We start from the raw sequence: 15,187 nt of genomic DNA, 5'->3' as shown, positions 1-15,187 counted from the left end.
TTTACTAATAGTTCTTGCATATGTTCTGTAATGATGCATTTTTTTTAATAAAACCAATTCTAATTTCAACGAAAAAAATGTGGAGCTGTCAGGTTTATTTACATAATGGAATATATTGACGTAAATAATTTTTCAGTCAGTTATAGTATAATAGGTCATATTCGAGGACATGTCTCACATAAAATTTGATGTTTCCTTAACGGTACAAATAAAATTTGCTCTATTTATTTAACTTGTATAGAATAATTAAGTTCAAGAGGTACATAATATTTCAAACAAACAAAATTTAAATAAAATCATCATATGAGATGTCTGTTGGAATTAACAATAGGTATCACGTAGAACTAGACGAGCCAACAACTATTACGAAAATTAATAGACCGAACTTCAAAAGAGTAGAAAAATAAAATACTCTATTATGTCCTCTTGATAAGCATCATAATTATTTTAAATGTCACTCGCCTGGTTCTAATTTGCGTTAGAGATTTCCTTTTCAGTTTTATTTATAACTTGTGTTCTAGTTTTGTGTGACCATAAATGACATAATAACAACTCAATATTCTAAGAAATCCAATAGTTTGCATGTAACTTGGTATCTCTAATTTAGTATAAATCAATAGTATTAGTCAATGGTCACACAACAGTGACATTCATCTATTGAACGGTTTGAAATGATTAACTGTTGAATAGTTAGTAATAAATCAAAACATAAATGGTTTAACTGGGCCATTCGCCTTTGTCGCGTAGTTCTCAAACAATTTACTTTATAATTATAATTTTTGATTGCAATCTTGGTTTAAGTACAAATAAAAAACTAATCCTGTTAAATATTTGATTTGTTTATTTCTTAAATAAAAATAATAACTAGTAGTCCCCATATGAATATCAGAATAAAAATCAAAAATAATATATTCTAACGAATAAGATAAGAATAGTCTTAGAAATCGTTATGGATAAGCCACTGAATGATCATAAAAGCATTTTATTATTTTAGTTCCTCTTTAACAAAGTTGTATAAATAAATATTGTATATCTTGCTTCTTGTAAAATACGGAAAATTCATTTAAAAGAGTTATTAAAGTGATAGCCATGAATATCGTTTAGGGCCCTCTCAATTCCGCCATCGTCGCTACTGTACATAGCACGGTGCACTAATTGTTTTGGAGTCGATCCAAAATACATACTTAACCGAATTTCACGGGTGGCGTGTTGCATACATTGCTTCGTATAAATTTAATAAAACAATAATGTACGGAAGCTTAAAAGTGTTGATTGAGATAGATAATTTCGTACGGATTGACGCAAGACATTCGTTTCTTAGGATTGCGAGTGACGGGTTCTCGTTGAATACAACAAATGGACAAGTATGATAAATATTTGAACTGAACACTTTATTAACATGGAACCAAGACCTATTAAAAATTTACTAATATCGTTGAAGGTCATTGAACTATGACAGTGACCATTACATTATACGAAAGAAGTCCTTGTTTATCATTTGAACCGTCGAAGAAGTAGTAGGACTTTTATGTCTAATTTTAATAGTTATTGTCACTACTTCTCGTTTTTGCGAACACCAACCTTAGTTTAAAAAGTTGTTACTTGAAGAGGGAAGGGTTTAAAAAAATTAAATAAGTATCATAGCAATTTGGACTTAAGTGCAAATTGGTGAAAATGGTAGCGATCAGATTGTTGGGATGTGACATATGATAATGTTGTTTTTGTATTTTTGGTACTCGGTACATGGAATTAACATCGGTTGAAGGCATAAATAAATATAGTTTTTGTCTAGACTAAGTTGTCCCAACTGTTCACAAGATTGTCTCTGTTATTACATCTAGTTGTAGAGTAAACCTTTGTTGAAGATTTTTCAAAACAGTATTATTACTTGTGTTGGACTACTACTACAATAAGTTCTTCCAGTAGAAGTTGGTGTCGCTTCCGTTGCCGTTTAACGTTTGCTTATAAATGAATCTATTAATTTAGGATGGTTTTGTCCCTCCATTTTGTTTAAGTCTTATCAGGACGACAATACTTTAACAAATCAGCTTTATTGTTCTTACAAGACTTAGCAGATAGTTTAGGTAAGTCAAGTTTGTCCTTAGGTTTTTGACATGACTTATATTTTCCTTTTATTAAACAGCGTTTCCGAGCAATTTCTTTCTCACATCCCTGATAGTTTAATCATAAGAAACAGTTCATCAGATACTTTTTATCAGCTTTCGTATCAAGAATTGAGGCAGGAAAAAAATAAAATTTGAAAATAATGTTGGTTTCTAAAGGATTTTCAGTAGGTCATGCATTCTTAGGGTTTTGTACATGATGGGCAGATGTCTTTGCTAGAATGAGATAAATTCGAACATTATAATTATTATAAACTTTATTTAGTACAAAAAGAATTGAGTAGAATATTCGAAATTAATACAGATATGCAACTTTGCTAAATTAAAAAAAAATATAAAAATAAAATTGAATACAAATCCATTCTTGTTGACTATACGTTCAATGGTCGTGCTTTATGTCAGGTTAAGTAAAATTTTAAGGTAATTTTATATAATTACAGAGTATAATAAAAACTACTTTAAAAAAAACTAAATTTTTATTTATAGCTCACAAATAACATGTGCTATTCTAAAAATCGTATTGACGGGCAATAAAACATAACAATTTGGGTAGTTTTTGTTAGATAATAATCTTGCGATATGCTATGATATGTTTGATGTTAGGTTTCGCCCACACATGTACATATTGAAATCCGTCTATATATAATACATCAACAATTAGATCAAGAACAGATTTTTTTTTGATCATCTACGGGATTTTGGCCTGACCTACATACAGAGTAAGCATCGTGGTATATTTTCATAATGCATAATGTTTGTCAATATGAAAAAATCTACCTTAGGGGACAAAGCAACAAAAAATTAATTCACTTTCGCCTTAATAATATTATGAAAATATTATTGATTAAGTTGGATGATAATAAAGTTCGTATGAAGATCCTCTCTTCGAACTAATTTTTATGTAAATTTCGTAATACTAATAAAATTTCTTCACTACGATACTATGTATGTATTGTGTTATATTTTTATACCTATAATATTATTAAATAAAATTTTATATTTGTTAACATTTATTAGTTTTGACTCATTTTTTTTTTATTTCATATAAAAATTATTTTAATCACATAATATTTTGAAAATTGTGGCCCGATTGATGTTTGTTTAAGGCTACACAAATGAACTGAATCAATATCAAAAACCAAACCAAATCAAATAAAACGCAATAAATTTATAAAGCTATAAATATTTAAATATATTCATACATCATATTTAAATTTAATATCATACACATGTAAGATATACACCAAATACTTTATATACTGATTATAAAGGCACAAATATAATAAACTTCTTTAGAGTACTCCTTTACACTCTCGTTTATAATCTTCAGTGTTTTATAGCTAGCGACAGAACATTTTGCATCGACCAAGTTTCACGTTGCAAGACAAAAATAATTATATGAAGGTCACGCCTACACTTTCGCATTTTATTTTCCCCTGCAGTAGTTTTATTAATTTAAAGATTATGTTGAAATGTATTTTTATTTTATTGTTAGACGTTTAAACGAATTGATTCCATTATCAACGTCTTGTTAGTTTTTTTGTGAGTACAAATTTTATAGTGTTTCAGAACAATTTTCTTTATCTTTCAGAATAAAATATTTGTTTTGTATTACTGAAAAAAATATTTGAGATTATTTTTTTAAATCAGTTTTACGACACTTAAAAAAAATCTGTCAATAGAAAATTAAGATCTTCAGTAACAGTTAATACTTTTTTTCAATATTGTGTCAGGATTTGAATGTTTATATATGCAACAAACATATGTATGAATTTCACAGATATGTTAATGCTGAATAAAATATTGCGTTTTAATAATAATTAGTAATATTTCAAATATTTTTTAACAATCATATTATTAACTAAAATATTTCACTATGTGATTCCACATTAAATATATATAAGAAGGTCTATTAGGTGATCCTAATTAGATAGACTTGACTATACAACATTAATTTCGTCTTTTACAAGGCATTAGCTCTTTAGTCCGTTTGAGACTCGGTATATTTAATATAAATGATCACCTGAAAGGCCAAATTATGAAAGGTTAATATTTATGTTTTTTCTTTAATAGCAAAAGTTAATTGTTTACTATGTTTTAGCATAACAATATTTTGGAATAATTTCAAAATTGAAGTGAAACCTAATTGTCGTATTTATTTAGAAATAACATATTATTAAAATAACACACGAGAATATTTTGCTGCTTGTTCAAAAATGTATAATTTTGTTACTATATAATTAAACAAAAACCTCTCAATAAACGGTCATCTATTTTTTGTATAATATCTGTTGTTTTGCAAGACAAATTTCGAAGTGTCTGGCATTTTCCGTAGATTAGATTATTTTAATATTATATATCTGTATTTAATTTTTAAATATACAACTGAAATCTTTTTAAATAATTTATTTATATACTACTCTAATGATATTTCCATTTATTTTTTTCACAAATTAAATTGAAATATCATTGGAATATCATAACATTAAATTAAATACTTAAATTGAGTGCATTGTCTACAAATATATGAATAATATTATTATGCACTATATTCATACATTAGTACTTTATGTACAAGTCGATTAAGGAATAGATATAGATGCATACACGTTGACCTGAGTGGTTCACATATGATAACTTATGGGTCAACTGGCATAAGGGTATGCGCACACGGTTATTTATAAGTAGGACGTGCATTCTTAGCCCCGTCTAGAATAGAAATGTAATACTTTTATTATATACCAAGAACTCACTAGGATTAATATTTTATAATCTTATTTAAATATATATTTTTGGTAATATCAAAATTCCTTTTCTAGTAAAAATATGAAAATTATAAATAAAAATTTATTATGACACGTATAAAATTTTCACTAGGCATTATCTGCCATTCATGTGTAAAAGGTTTTATTAATGACTTATAATTATTCTATAAAAAAAGGTTTCCAATCCATTTCTCAAATGCTACGCAATCGTATATTTGGAATGTATTTCATTCTCTATTTGTTTTTATTTCTTTTATTTAATAAACATTAGGACTTACGAATTTACTCTCATATACAGGTTACGGTGACACATTAAAAAGCAAGGTGTAATCATGTTCTTACATAAATTAACTATTTTTATCCAAACAAAACAACTTACTATTTTTCTAATTAAATAACTTTCTCACACACATAGACACTGATATGACACACACAAACACTAAATGAAAGCAGCTAATAGGCCGAATACGTTCGCAACTTTCGGCAAAACCACGTGTTGCGCGCCAAATACAACTTTGAAGGAAAAACAATTTTATTAACCCCACTGGACACCTCTCCACTCCTGACCGCAAGTAACTGACAACTGGCCGTACGTTAGATATACATTGCCGTGTAGACATAAGTAAATACATTATTTTCATATACAGCGAACGCATCGAAGCTAACAGATCGATATATATATATAATACGTATTTATCAATGAGGTAAGAACGACTAATTTCTTCTGTCCTTGTCTACTAAATCTATATTAGAGTTTTAGTTACTGTTATCAAATATTGTGAGTCGTGGGATGAGCGTTCGGCTTCAGGTAATAAAGTGCGCTCGTTTTTATGCTTTTTATATTTCCGCCACAAGTTTTTGTTGCATATGAGAGAATTTATATTCCTGTTTTTGTTATTGATTAAAAATTATGCGGAATATATTAAATAGTGTATGTAGATTTATATTTAATAAACACGTAAAATATTGCAAAATTGTAGGTCGAGACGAATGAAATATCTTATCTGGGGTTATTGAATAGACGGAATCTTTTTATGAAAAGCTGTTGAAACGTGTTTAATATTCAAGTTCTATTAAATCTTTATAATTTTGTATTATCAATGAAATCTACGGCTGAGTTAAATATTTTTTTTATCAAATAAACAATTAATACCTTGGTGACCAAGCATCACAGGTTTTATGTCAAATAGGTTACAAAATAAAAGGTCAAAGACACGGTGATAGCAAAGTTTATGAAAACCTCACAGGCTAGAACAATTTATCACCATCATAAGTCTGTGGAAGCTATTTGGAGTATTTATACGGCATGTAAGAAATAGCAGTTGTCAATTCCGCACGAAATAATAGATCAGCAATGTACCATTGATAATATAACTTTAAAAGCATTTTAAATTTAATATTGTAACCTTTAGACAATAAGGAGAAAACTATTCATATTAAACTAGGGTTTCAGATAGAATTGCTTATGAAAAAAATATGTATTTTTATACATATGCATGAATAAATGAGACTCTTATAATTGACGGTATCTAAAACGTATATTTTTAACAAAAGTAACGACTAAGTTATAGCAAACCTAATTGTTAAAAAGTTTCTTTGTATCACCAACTTTATGTAGTAAGGGACAGCTAGCGGCAAATGTCCAAATCGATACAGGCTTTTAATAATTGATTCGGCAGTCGATGTCCGCTCGATACGGATTCGGAACCATTCTAAACATTTGTATGCTTTACAAGCATCGATTCGCTTTTGATGTTTGTTGTGTGCCAACAAATCAGAAAATAGTAAGTAATTTTACAATAATATTCCTTCATATATTCGAAAGTTGTAAGGAAATTTATTACATCCAAAGATATTTACATTATAGACGACAATAAAAGTCGATGTGGATAATGTCCTATGTGTATCAAAAATTGCTGTTAACATCACACCTGTAATTTACAGATTTTTACAATGAATTTAATCTCGAAAATAAGAAGAAATATTTTTTTCCTACTTCCTTGAATACATTGTTTTATTATTTCGTAATATCAATGGCATGCATTTTTTTTGCTCATAATAATAAATGGAGCATCAAGTTACATATATGTGTTACTAAATATTTTGAGCTTATTTAAAATTTTATAGACATTTATATAACACAATGAAATGTAACAAATTATTTACATAACGAATGTGATATCAAACAGGCTTGATCGATATGCTATTTATAAACTGCATTCTAAAGGCTTCTTACAATGAAACTGGCGTAAGTAGAACATGAACCTCGGTTTTATTGTACTATGTCCTCTGTTTTTTTTTATACTTGATTTGAAGGACTTTATTCGTTATTTACTTACTTAGCGATTTAAATAAAAATATATTTTGTTTCTATAATTTCATTAGTTAATTTTAATAAGTGGGTATTACTTCAATTATTCTTTTTAATTAATAATTTACCTGTTATAATGTCTACAGATGAAGTATTTTATCAATAGCTCTATAATCTGTATATCCAAATAGTTTAGTAATCAGGTTATTTCACGTCCATATCGTCCTAAACACCATCTGTTTAAAAAGTTTACTTACAAACACAACAACAGAGAGTTCATACGTTTTCTTATTCATTGATATGAATTATCAATAAGCGCTTTTTCAAATAGAAAAGAAACAAATGAAATGGAACATTTAAGATAATTGCTAACAAGAATGAGCTCATCTAAATCCTTGCCTCTTATTTTGTAACACATAAAACTGTCTTATAGAGATTTGTCCTCAAAGTTGAATGTGTTGGCGTCGTGCCACGGCCACGTATTTTACGGATATCTTTCTTTCGTTAGTAGCGATCATTGTCGTCTTATGGAGTGTGAAAAATTTCCCTCGTGATGTATGCGAGCGCCTATAGGAATATATGGTGAGTACGCTAATACGTTTACGTGAGCTTTGACTGTTAGTGAAATTTTGCTGCATTTAACGGTTTTGTTATCATGTTATTGTGACTGAATAAAATATTGCAAATCTTGAGATTTCGATACATGAGAAATACAGTACATATAGGGAAGTATTTACTGATTAACAGTTTTTTATCTGTTGTGGGCTCAATATATTGGCAAAGTATCTTTCGTTTTTCTTTGGTGTTTATCTCATTTCATTTTTTTACAGTAGTATTTCATTTAAACCACATAAACGCTTTTGGCATAGCTCTCTTATGAGCTTGACGTACTATTAAGTGATACTGTCAAGCTTATCATACTTTTATACATATAAATTCAAAATCATTTAATTTTTATTTGATTGTGCGATCAATAGAAATAAGCAATATAAAAATTTCAGTCTGTAGTGGAAATAACGTTCAGAAAAGAACAATATTTTATAGTTGTCTAATTCCTTTTTGAAATAATATTGTAACTTTATAAATTTTGCATATTCTTAAAGATAATCTGATTTAAAGTTTATTATATTTATTATAAAAAGGTATTTTTGTATCCAGAAGAAATATCTTTTTAGAAACGGATTTATAGTGTGAACTTTTATGTGCCATAAGTGCTCTACCATACCACTTTTCTAAGCTCAAATTTTTATAAGGCGGTTTTACAATTATTTGAAAATATTTCATTAAATATATTATTTGGCATATTTTTTTTTTTATATAGAGAGTGTATAACCTATGAATGACATACACTGTGTAAGATGATCGGGCCAGTTTCAGTACAGCATCCTGTTGGCAATGAGCCAGTTGGGATAACACTTCAGATAGCATTGTGAACAAGTTTAGCCATAAAATTTGGCTGACCCAAGCTGAATCGGTTGAGCCGAATTTCCAAGATGGATCTCCAATATACATGTTAACGGACTTTATCAGATATAGATCGATAGAATTTGGGACACATAGTAATAAATTTACCGAACTAATAAATAATATTACCTCTTTAAAACGACACAACGCTTACATGTGTAACGATAACTAAACAATCAATATTCCAAATATCTGTTTTAAAGCAAGTAGTCGTCAAGATCAAAAGTATTTTACCTTTAAAAGAAATCCCGATCAAAAATTTGGTCCATTTTAACATACTGAAATGCTTCTAGCACTTGTCATAATATTATAATCATTGGATTGTCCGCAGTTCTGGAACATCCGGCTTATTTGGCGACCATCCAAGACAATCTTGAAAGCAACATCGTAAACACACCTAGTTTATACCGTCCAATCTTTTAAATGATGTGCGTCCGTAAAAGGGATCTCAGTTGTCAAAATAATTAGTTTTTTATTATTAATCACATGTTGTAAAATATGTGTTTTAACTTTTGAATTTTTTCAAATGTTTAACTCCATTTAATGTCACTAACGCCTTTAAAACAGAAATATAATCATAAATAATTTTTAAAAGTTAAATTAATAACTGCATCGAAATTAAACTTAATCATAAATCACTCTCAGGTCCTTAGGTATTCATCTTCACGATAAACCTATCCAATAATAAAATGCCTAAAATTCTTGCTGCCAACTTCAACTTATGCGAAGTGACAGGTAACATGCAGGTTTTTTCACGGCCTATACTACAATTGAAATATAAGTATTCTATATTAACATAATAATAATATAAGAATTCACAAGAGGCAGCAATGAAAAACAGTAAAAAAATTATCATTGGCTATCACCAACAATCAAAATTTATCAGAAAACAGTTAACATACTTTTAACGTCACGTATAATAGTTTTTTGTCGAACATTTTAACGTCCGACTTTATACCTGTATTCAAATTAAAGCAAATAATTTTAAAAAGACGATATTAACTAGAGAAAACAAGACCTGTTTCTCATATTAGCGTTATATTAAAAATTAATTACTGAAGCTTTTAGATAATCTCACTGAATTTAATCTCTTTGTCTGCAGTTTCAGGGGGTGTGTTAGTGATTTTAAATATGTGCATAGTATAATAAGAACGTATTATTTATAAATAACTAGATTTACTTTGAACCGCCTCATCCGAATAGATATAGTGAATTTTAAATTAATAGACATTTACTCCTCTTTAGCATAATTAGAAGAGAAATAAACTTAAAAGGAAGCAAAATAAAATGTTCTGACGATACTGTAAGGATGGAGTTATATTTAAATGCCCTATTAAATGCAATTCAGACAACTGGTTATCAAGTAAAGTGAAATTACTGTAAATACTCATTAAGTGGCATATAAATAGGCGTAAGTGCGTCGCCATTTTGAGAAATACTGTTGACAAGAGGATAATTGTTGCTGGAAGAGAAGAGAACTCTTATATATACCGCAATACTGAACAATCAAAGTGGATTCAACGAACAATCTTTTTTTTATGAACTTTTATCCGACTTGAGTATCATTACTAGGCCTTAAATATGATATTACAAAATGAATTATTATTTTCTTAGATTGATGACTTTTAAAATATAATTTTAGGTTAATTTTTCTATGACGACTTCTTGTTTTCAAGAAATTTATTATAATAAAAGTGATAGCATAATTTAAACTTAACCAGGCAGAAGTTGTTGGCTAATACAGGCGTTTAAACCAACCAAAGCATAAATTCACTGGAACTCAGAGCACACCGTCTTCGAAAATGGTCTTTAACGTCCACTGAGCTTTGTGTAAATAATGTTCGTTGAATTTATAGCTATAATAAATGTTGGGTTAAGTTTTTCTATAAAAATAAGTAAGATTTAGTGATACGAATATTGTTTGTTGATAACTTGTTTTAAAATATGCACTGACTGTTTGTAGTTTATTCACAACTAGAACTATCGGTACTAGTAATTAAACTGATTGCCTTTAAATGTTCAGATTATACTTAGAATAAATAATTACGATGAATACTGAACATCAAAACAAATTCAAACAAACCTATATCTGGTATAAACTCAGCTAAATATTTACATGTTGAGGACGCAACTTTTAATTACTCGTGTTCAAAAACTTGAAACCCTTTGAGCGACGATTAAATCGCATGGGGGCAAAATTTGTTTTGAGATGAAATTCTAACATATTCCGAATCAAATTGAGATTTCGGAATCGATGTTAAAGTTGAAATACCAACACGATTTCGTTCTCAAAGTTTAATTGCACGATATACCTTTCTAATCTCAAATACACGAGTTACCAAGTATTAGAAATATTGTTTGGACTTTTCAGTTCATGAGATGTTAAATATAACAAGGCTTTAATTAATGTGTTAAAATCAAAACAAAATACAAATCTTACTAGCAATACACAATTTATTCAAAGGAAAACTGTTTAAGCAGTGATCATTATCATATAATATAGTAGTTAGTTGTTTATTAATCAGATTATTGTAAAGTCCCGCACATTTTTCCGTCCCCATCGATTTCTTAATTTTCTGGCGTACTGCTCTGGATGCTGGCAGAATGCGCTTACGGTGTCCCGAGGTCATGCGGTGTAGTCACGGACATGGGATTTTATATGTTTAAGAAGGGGGACCCAGGCATTTGATAGATTCCAGCCATCTTCTCTATTGAAATTGGAATGTTTTTTTATTTCAATAGCCTCGTGGATTAATCGAGGATTAATCCACGAGGATTAAGCGAGGATTTGTGGTTTATCAAACCGAATGTAGTGGCCTGGTTTGTCCATTGTGTGTTCACACACTGCTGACTTCGAAGCGCGCCTATTTTTGATGTCTGGGATGTGTTCTTTAACCTTTGTACCGATGCTTCTCTTTGTCTGTCCAATGTATGACAAGCCACAGTCACAATCAAGTTTGTATACACGCGCTTGTTGCAAAGGAATGGTACTCTTTATCGGTCTCAAGAATTGACTCATTTTTCTTATGTGGTTTGTAAATAGTCTTTATCGAAACCTTATTCAAGATGTTGCCTATTCTTTCAGTAACTCCCTTCACATTTGGTAGTATCGCAGGTTGTCTCTCAACTTTGGGGGGCTTCAAGTGGTTCTTGCGATGCTGGCGAGGCACGGGCAGATTGTTGATGGTGAGAGCATGTTTTACATGCTGCAGCTCGACTTCTAGGTGGTCAGCATGACAAAGGTGTTGGGATCTGTAACAAAGATATGCCAACAGTAGTTAATTGGATAGGGTGGTAGTGTGATTTATCATTGAGATACCTATCCATATGTGTGGGTTTCCTATAAACAGTATGTCCCAAAGTATTGTCAGGATTCCTAATAACAAGTTTATCAAGGAAAGCTAAAGAATTATTTGCTCTAATTCTTGAGGTGAATACAAATGTAAACTGAATCTTGCTATTGATAGAATTAAGGTGGTTCAGAAAAGCAGATATTTTATTTTTATTTAATATTGTTAAGGTGTCATCTACATACCGTTTATATATTAAAGGTCTTATTGGAGGAGAGCAAAGGTCACCCGTATGTTGAAAATCTTGACATGTATCAGCAATTAAATCTTACTGACTTTCTTAACACTATTGTTTTGGTCAATGAAAATCTGGTACGTTTTTCTGAATGGAGTAAATATTTTGGCCTTGAGAGCAATCTGTTTTATAACCTTAAATTCATAATACATTTATCTAAAATTGTACCACCTGTCTTTGTTGGTGGCACTGCTATTCCCTTTAGCAAACAATTAAAGAACCTTGGAGTCATTTTTATGAAACTTTGTCCTGCATAACTAAGATGAGTAGAAAAATGAACTCGTCAATTAGTTCTTTCAGGAGATGATGTAATTTTCTTCTAGTTTTTCCAAAACTTAATGTCGCACAATCACTTCTTTTTCGTTTTTTAGACTCCACAGACATTTGTTTTTCGGAACTAAAAGAGGAACAAGTAACGACCTACATCCTTTAAATAAGGTTTTTTGTTTATTGGTTTTGGAAATATGAATGCAATTTAAAATTTCGATTAAAATTAAAGTGGTTATTGATCCGTTTCCGGTAGAATATTCACATCCTCTTCCTTCTCTTCTCTAGCTTATTCAACCATTCAGCAACATATCACATAAAAGAACTAATTAAAATTGAATTCTTCAAGATTCTCGCAACCGTTATCTGAGCTCTAAAAAGACTCTCTTAAAATTTTACTTTACTTAATTTTACCCTCTTCCCTTTATAAAAATTCATTTCCTGTCACTTTGGAATAAACTTCCTTTACATGTTAAAATTGCAAAGTCACAGAAGTCATTTAGGTGTGTGGTAAAGAGTCACTACCTCAATTGGTGGAGATATGAGATAGATTAAACTTTTGTATAATAGATAGATGCCACATGATGATTTTATTTTTTATTACCAGGCATAACATTTGCTATATGGTATTTACTTATAAGTCTTTATATATTTAACTCTTCCTCGTTTCTTATATGGAACTGAATGCTCTGTAGCGGTAAAGATGTGATTTTTAAATAAACGCACATGTGTTAAAAGATGAAATGCTCTTTTTTCTATGCTGCTTGTTTCAGGAGGCAGTGTATTATGACTAATATTGACTAAATTAAACATTTTTTCTTTCCTGTTTTTTATTTCTCAAGCTCAGGAGCTTAACTAATCCAATCAATAGTAGGCTATTGATTGGTTTAACGATAGGCTGTGTATAAAATTAGTTAATTTAGTGGCAATATTCATTGTGTAAAACTTACACTGGCCTTTAATATGCGTGAAACCAACCTTGATGCCATTCCATTTTTTCTATTGACGCCATTCTCTGTATAACTTTGATCTAACTTCAAGTAGTATGCTGAAAAGTGTGGAGAAAATTGTGGAGGTTAACTAAAAATCTTTGTAAATTTGGGTCATTGAAGATTTGGGAGAACTTGTTACTTATTAAGAATAGTATTTGCTCAAACAGTTTTACTTTCAAATTTTTATTATATACATTGTTATTATCTGGATCTAACCATAACATAGGTCTTAAAGTCTCATTGTCTTTATTATATATGAATTTTAAACGTCAAAAGATTAGGCATCGTCACCTATACATGTTATCCCTTTTTCATTTCATCCTTCACAAAACTCTTTCACTCAGTTGCTTAGAGAAACTTTTTTTGAGGTTGTGTCTGAACAACTAACCACAAATTTCAAAAATGATAAGAAGGTGACTGTATGATCATTCTCCATGCAAACACCAATAATTAAATATTATACATCTGTCCCGGTTAAAAACAGTGAGAATTTTAATTTGCTTTCTGACACAATTCATAGCTCCAAAATTATTGGTATTTTTAATTATTATATCTTATTAATTATTATATCTCTGACACCAACAATAAATGTGTAATGTCTATACATTTCTAAAACCTTAATATGGGTTTCTTATATTTTTATGCAATTTTTGATATACCTATATGTTTAAGTAGTTTAATATTTTATAAAGAAGTAAATGAATTTAAAATTGCTTAGATAAGTCGATATTTATACTTCCTTAGATTGTTATTAAATATGGCGTCTGTAATTATTTTTGTAATTTTTCAGCTTCTCTTCTCTTTGACTGCATCACAAAGAACGCCTTACCATAACATTTTGAATTATTTCTGTATACTTCACTATCCGATAAAGATTTTTATGGCGATTTTTAATTTACATTAAGATTGTATAATTATACTACCATTGTCGTGATTACAATGTCAACTTTCTTACATTACGCTACTGTGAATAATAGAACCTTAACGGAAAGATGACGGACGAAACCCCATCACCTGAAATGATAATATATGGGATCCTACAGTTTTATTTTACATCAATATTTTACAACTTATTAATACACAGGTATGTCAAAGGCTTTGATTGCTGATAAAGATCATGGCCTCAATTGTCTCTCATACCTTATTACTTCAGATTTTATGTCTTACGTGCTAAAAAGCCTGTCGTATCCATTTCTTTGTAGGCTCTCAGGGTTGATAGTGTTGGCCGCAATAAAATTTTTAATAAGCCCGATATATTAAATATAATACAAATATACATTGATCTATACATTTACCATTCAAATGATTTCATCATCCTGTTTCACACTTCTAAACTCCTAATACATGGTAACTTGCTTTAGATACAAGTTTCTCCATTTTTGACATGTCTCTGTCTGTGGTAGAGAAGTTAAACACTTAGACTTAACTCTGCGTAGTCAATAATAAGTTAAAAACTTAATTTTATCGCTACCACTTCAATAAACTACAGTTTCTCAATCTCTCAATGTTTGCTATATGAAATTCTACAATAATTTCCTTTGGCAGATCAAAGAATTAAAAAACTATTTGCGTTATTTAGAATATCTGTAAAAATATATATAAGTATTTATAATTATTATTAATATAGTATTTATTATAAAACAAATAAATATAACTTTATTATTTAATTACATGTACCCA

At 29.4% G+C, this 15,187-nt stretch overlaps 1 protein-coding gene across 1 annotated transcript in view; it reads right to left on the bottom strand.

Moving 5' to 3' along the window:
- Positions 1-5,451, bottom strand: part of LOC116768754 (CUGBP Elav-like family member 2) — a 202,225-nt gene extending 196,774 nt beyond the window's left edge. Inside the window, exon 1 of the mRNA XM_061524763.1 lies at positions 5,268-5,451. The gene's annotated coding sequence lies outside the window, so the exon portion shown is untranslated. The remainder of the gene's footprint in view (positions 1-5,267) is intronic.
- Between the last annotated feature and the right edge of the window lie 9,736 nt (positions 5,452-15,187).

The sequence above is a fragment of the Danaus plexippus genome, chromosome 4 (assembly GCF_018135715.1).
Source record: "Danaus plexippus chromosome 4, MEX_DaPlex, whole genome shotgun sequence".
NCBI lineage: Eukaryota > Metazoa > Arthropoda > Insecta > Lepidoptera > Nymphalidae > Danaus > Danaus plexippus.
Note: the sequence above shows the minus strand (reverse complement) of the source record. Positions and strands in the feature narration are given on the sequence as shown.